The sequence below is a fragment of the Mirounga angustirostris genome, unplaced genomic scaffold, assembly GCF_029215605.1.
Source record: "Mirounga angustirostris isolate CCGP_5_RB_7025 unplaced genomic scaffold, mMirAng1.0.hap1 SCAF_10, whole genome shotgun sequence".
Taxonomy (NCBI): domain Eukaryota; kingdom Metazoa; phylum Chordata; class Mammalia; order Carnivora; family Phocidae; genus Mirounga; species Mirounga angustirostris.
The window spans coordinates 47,947,596-47,954,350 of NW_026991718.1; positions in this window are offsets into that span (position 1 = coordinate 47,947,596).

The following is a 6,755-nucleotide window of genomic DNA, read 5'->3' on the forward strand; positions in this document are numbered from 1 at the left end:
TCTCTCAAATAAATTTTAAAAAAAGACGTCACATTTAAGCATGATCATCATACCATTACTGCACTCACAGAAAATAACAGTTCCTTCATATGACCTCATACCCAGTGTTCCAATTTCCAATGGTCTCATTAAGTTTTGGTAAGCTTGTTTGTTTGAATCAGGATCCAGAAGAGATGGACACAGTGTGATTGTTTGATACACCTTTAAAGTCTCTTTTAATCCCTAGGTTCTCTCCTCTCTCTCTTTTTCCTTTTCAATGTATTTGTTGAAACAAGACCATTTGTCCTACAGAGTTTCCTTAATTTGGGATTTTGCTGAATGTCCCACCTGTGTATTACCTACAAATCAGTATTTAGATTCTAGGGGTGTTAGTGTGGCCTTCCATCAGGAGGCAGCTAATGTCTGTTTCTCTCTCTTTTAATCATACTCAAAGCAGTTTATGCTCACTGCCTGGGTCCATTACATCATTAGCGTTGTCAAATGGTGACTTTTAAATTCTGTAATTCTTCTTTATTCCTTAGCTGAAATACTTCTGTAAAGACAAATGTCCCCTCATCTACTATTTGGTTACCCCGAGGTATAGTTTGCATAGGAAAGACAGTATAAATGCTTGACTTTTTTTTCCTATATTAACCAGTTTTCAAAATACTGAGTTGGTTCCTTACCATTCTCCAACAGAGACCAATTAAGTGACCAAATTTACTATCACCATAAACTCATGGATTCGAACATCTTTGAGAATGTTTCAATCCATCACAGTCTTATCTCTCTTGGTGCTCACATTATCCCATCTTTAGCATGGGGCTTCGTCCTTCTGACAGGGACAGGGCCCCAGCTGTCTTCGATGGGCCTTTCTATCTGGTATTTTAAGGTGCTCGAGGATCACGTGGTGCATTTCCTGCCCCGGACCTAGGACCAGCAAACCTGGGAAATGGTATTTCAAGACCACAGTCTGGGTGCTGGGGTGATTGTTATTCCTGAGGTGGTTCAGAATAGATCTCTTGATTTTGCTCCTCCAAACCTGCCCCGTCCCAGTTCTCACCCACGTCACTGGAGGACAACTCCATTCTCTGAGTTACTCAAGCCACAAACCTTGGATCTTCTCTTGCCTACACACCCCTAACCATTCTGTTAACAAGTCTATTGACTTTATCTTCGAAACATACCCAGTGTGAGAGCTCTCGCCACCAGCACTGCTACCTGCCTGGTCTGTGATCTCTCACCTGGTTTTACAGCAATCGACTCCTAACTGGCTTTTCCGTGTCTGCCTACTCTCTGCAGGGCGGTTAATGTGCTTTTTCTGAAAACGTAACTCAGGTCTTGGCATCCCTTTGCTCAAAACCATTTCCAGTGACTTCTCATTTCACTTGGAGCAAATTCCAACAGGCTTACAATGGTGTGCAAGGCCTCACAGGACCTGGCTTCCAACTGCCTTCCTAGCTCATCCCCCCCACTCGCCCAGTCACACCGGCCCCTCTGTGGCTCCTCAGCAGCCCTTGCCTTTGCCTCAGTGTGGGCAGCCCTTCCCCCACAGAGGCTTGTGGCTCCCCCTCTATTGGAAACGCCTTCTTCTTTCCTCTGTAGAAAATAGCCACACTGCCCCCACACCATCAATCTCTATCCCCTAACCCTGCTGTATTTTTCTTCATAGCACTAACCGCGTGGGACATCATGGATGTTAGGTACTCACTCTCGCGCTATAAGGATGTAAGGTAGGAGTTGATTTATTTTGTCCACTGCTGTATCCTCAGCATCAAAACAGTGGTCCTAAACATTGTTCAACCAGTATTTGTTGAATGAGTGAATTAAGGCAAGAGAGAGGAGGGAACATCTAGGGGTGAGGTTGGGCCTCTGGGGTAATTTGCTGGTTATGGAGTTCCAGGGGCCTAGGAGAAGGGTTGAAAGCTGGAATGAACGAAGAATTAGACCAGAGAAAGAAACCGCAAACCTGCTGGAGCTACAGGCGAGGGAAGGCCTCCAAGGAGGGAACACTAGCAGCACCAGCGACCGATGAAATCTGGGATGTCACGTGAGGGGCACTTTCCCACTGACCCTAAGCGGAGAAGATGCTGGAGCTAATGGAGGGAAAATTTGGCCTGTTTGGGGGGTCTCTGCCCAGCGACAGTGAGCTTGTGCAGGGAGGGGCCTGGGGACCTCTCCTTTAGGCTTTGGTGGTGGTGGTGTCATCCTGATCTCACTCTACCTGGTGAGGTGTTGCCAGTGAGAAAAAACACACAGCTCTCAACTGTCCCAGACTCTCTGAAACGTCCCTTCATGGTCTTCCACAAAAGTATCCCTCATTCAACCTCCAGACAAGTCAGGATTCAGCCTTGAGCCGTAAGCAAGAAAATTTATTCCAGGGAACTGGAAGAAACAGTGGTAGAAAGACAAAAGAAACAGTGTAAGCCAGAGAAAAATAAGCACTCCTGCGTTTCCATAAACACAAGAGAGCAAGAGAACCCAGAAGTCTCTGTGTTGGCGACATGTCAAATGAAGCTGGCTAAGCCCTGGGAAGCAACCCAGCGAGAGGCCCAGGGCCACGTGGATGCGAAGTTCTCAGAGTGCATTTCTCCACAGCCAGCTTGCTCTCTGCTCCCACCACAGCTTTCAGGTGGGAAATTTAAAGTACTGATTTACAAGAAACCTAACTGACTTTTGATTTATTACATTGTTGATTTACAGTAAAGAACTGACTTTTCTTTTAGGCTGTCCAGGGTTGACCACTTGCCTTGGGAAGTCTGTCTCTTTAAGACAACCAGCTCTCTCTAGTCACAGCCTCGTGCTTCTGAGGCCACCTCTGCAGGGTGAGGACCTGCAAGATGGGGACCTAGGGGGACTGGGGTAATGGTGGAGCAAAGTGGGGATGGACAGTGCCCTGAATGCACACACCAGACAAAACCAGACAGTTCTACCTACACCTCACCACCCTCACCCCTGCCTCCCCGACCATCCTCTGGAGTGTTCAAGCCGTCTTAGCAACTTCTCCCTCCTCTTCCTTTTCCTTCCCCTCCTCCTTTGAAATATTGTCAATAAGGAAACAAAGGAACACGCACTATTTTAAAATAATCTGCTTGTTTGGGGGGAATATAAATGAAAAAAACCCATCCAGTGTCTGAGGCTGGAGCAGCCTCCAGTCTTTAAGGGGAATCGCAGACCCAAAGAGGAGTTTGGGGACCAGGAGAAGCAGGACGCCGACGCTGGGGCGGGCCCTGCTGGGGAGAAGGCTGGCGTCGTTCCCACGCGTGACCACACGAGGGCGCCTCGGAGGCGGAGCTGCTGACAGCGCAGGGACGGGCATTTGCCAAACGGGATGGCGGCCGCCTCCAGAGGCGCCATCTCCTCGGCAGGGTCTGGGCCAGCGTCCGGGGCCAAGTGAGGTGGCTACTTGCTCAGGGGCCCCGGCAGGCTGCCAGGTCACCCGGGCTCGGAAAGCGGGGGTCCCCCATGTGCTCCAAACTGAAGGCCCTTTCTCAGGTGCTTCTGGGACCGTGTTCTCCCCAGGGACTGGGGAGGGGAAGGGCACCCCAATAATACCCGATATTGGCCATATCACCCTCTTGGTGAGGGAGGGCTCAGAGCTCATTTCTGCGCTGTGACATTTCTTGCATCCAAGCGTCGTGAAGCAAATTCATAACTCGCTTCATGTATAATGTATGTAAACTGAATAATACACACGCGCTTCTCCCCCGCACGTTCAGTCTCTGGAGCATGGGGAAATGGCCTTGGGGCAGCACCTGGGGCTTGGAGATGTGCAGAAATTTGCCCAGGAAAGGGTCACTTGGCTTTGCCAAAAGAACGCGCTGGTCCCGTGGGGCGATTCTGGAATCCCAAGGTGAGGACATTCCTGGCATGACTGAGTAAAACAAAAAATAGAAGCTCAGGGGCCTGCTGGTACGCCCTCCCCAGTCCCCAGCATCAGCAGACGGCTGCGGACCGTTCTGGCATCTCCCACTGCTTATTCAGAAGGAAAACATTTAATAAAACAGAGAGCACACGTTTGTCCCTCAGCAGGCCTGAAGCCCTGGGCCTGCCAAGGTACGGATACCTGTTTATTTCAGCGTCCCGAGCGGCGCCCTTCATGTCTGCTTTCCCTGGAAATGGGCTTGCAGCCTGGAAAACGGTGAACATGATGCAGAAAGAAATACGTTTATCGCTAAGTGAAAGAAGGGAAAAGGCCACATCATCTGCTGATATTGCAGTAAGGAAGGCCTCATCCCCCGCACATGGTTGGGAGCATGCGCTCCCTCGAGGGCCGGGTTTCTGAGGCTTCCAGCCAGGCTGGCATCCGAGCCTGGACCGCGGTGCCAGGCTGGTCAGGTAACCACGCCAGCAGCAGATGGAGCTTACAAAGAACAGCACATAAACATTCAAGCGGGGTGGGAGCTTAAATCCCCTCGTTTTACAGAGCAAGATGGTGGGCCAGGAAGGAGGAGTGAGTTACCCACAGGACCTGTGGTGACAAATGTCACCCTCTGTCCAGACCAGTGCCCTCACCCGCCGGGGAAGAGAGGGGCGCATGTGAAACCTTGGCCAATTTCAAGAACATCTGGAAACACAAACAAAAACAACTGTTGTCTAAGAAGAAGAAAATAGAGGTCACCTGGGCTTCCCCTGTCAGGAAGCTCCGAAAGGCTATAGAATATGTCCAGTCACTCTGCCTCTGTGTTTGCCTTTCCCTTTCTCGCTGTCTAATTCTGTGTCCAACGCCAGAGAAGACACTTTTCAGACACATCTAGGAGGGTTACAGCGTTGCCCGTGTCGTATGCCACAAAGGATGAGTTAATAATTCTCAAGATTCAGTATCAAACAGACCATATTTTCAGACCATCATGCCAAAAAATCAGAAACGAATAACAGAGTGATAGAGCCAAAAACATATTACTGGGAACTAAGAGAATATTTAATTTTTGAAAAGGGAATAAAAGAAAACTTTTGCCAAATTACTAATTACTTAGAATTCCAATGCAGTGTATCAAAATGTGTGGGACTTACCACAGTGGACAGAGGGAAACGTAACTTCAAAGACAAGCTACCCAACTCCCTGAAAAAGCTGGAACAGGTGCAATAAAGCAAGCTCAAGAAACAAGAAGGAAGAAGCACATCAGGGCAAACATTAATGAAGGTGGGAAGAAAAAAGAAAAAAAATTAACAGAACTCATAAGCTAATTCTTTAAAAAGATTAGTGAAATAAAATTCTGGCAAGACTGATCAAGAACAGGGGTGAGAAAGAGAGATTGTACATTGAAATATACAAATATACAATGGAGGGGAGGGACAAGCACAAACACAACAAAAATAAAAAATGCAATGACCCCTTTGAAGTCATCTTGCCAAAATATCAAATGTACGGGGCGCCTGGGCGGCTCCGTCAGTTAAGCACCCCACTCTTGATCTTGGCTCAAGTCACTATCTCAGGGTCATCATGGAGTCTGCTCAAGTTCCCTTTCTCTCTCTCCCTCTGCCCTTTCCCCGACTTGCACTCTCTCTCTAAATAAATAAATATAATCTTTTAAAAAAATATCAGATGTACTTCTGATCAAGAGTTGAGATTACACAGGGGTGCCTGGGTGGCTCAGTCAGTTAAGCGTCTGCCTGCGGCTCAGGTCATGATTCCAGGGTCCTGGGATCGAGCCCCACATCAGGCTCCCTGCTCAGCGGGAAGCCTGCTTCTCCCACTGCCTGCTGCTCTCCCTGCTTGTGCTCTCTCTCTCTCAAATAAATAAAAAAAATATTTAAAAAAAAAGAGAGTTGCGATTACACCACCAATTTACAAGGAATACGGAGGACAGGAGAACATGACAGACTAGAGATTCGATCATGGGAAACTAGACAAATAACATGATTCCTTCAGATGAGAGGAAAACAGAGTGGAGGGAGCAGAAGGTTGTGGAGAGATTAGAAAACAGGTCACCTGAGCACAAGGCATAGACTTTGCTTTGATTCTGATTTAAATTTTTTAAATGATATTTATGAGACAACTGGAAGTTTAAACACTGGTGGTTTCTCAATGTTGAGGAATTACTAGTTTCTGGGAGGAGGTGATGGCATTGTGGATAGTTGAAAAAAAGAGTCTTTGTCTTTTGAAGATTTATACGGGAGCATCTGCAGTTGTGACGATACAGTGTCAGAGGTTTGCTTCACGTTAATATGAGGGGCTGAGCAGGGGCAACAGGTGAAACAAGGCTGGCCAGGATTCGATAGCTACTGAAGCACAGGGGAGCCAGTAATCCTGTCTACTTTAGGATATGCTTGAAATTTTCTAAAATAAAAGTTTTAAAGTGTTACGGACAGGGGCACCTGGGTGGCTCAGTCAGTAAAGCGTCTGCCCTACAGCTCAGGTCATGATCCCAGGGTCCCGGGATGGAACCCCGCATTGGGCTCCCTGCTCAGCCGGGAATCTGCTTCTCCCTCTTCCCCTCCATCCACTTGTGCTCACTCTCTCTCCCTCAAATAAATAAAATCTTAAAAAAAAACACAAAGTACTATGGACAAGTGTACATAAGCGATGTAACAATCTAGATATTATTGATGAATTTCTTGGGAAATATGAAGATACAGAATACTTCACTAGACCAATAAGCATCAAAGGAATTGAAGTGGTTATCTCCAAAGCCCCAGCCAGCCCCAGTAGGCTTCCCAGATGTGTTCCACCCAACTTCCCAGAGACAGATAATCTTTATCTCATCACAGATTGTTTCAGTAAATGAAATAAAGAGAGAAAACTGCCCAGCCTTCTTTGTGAAATTAATGTAATC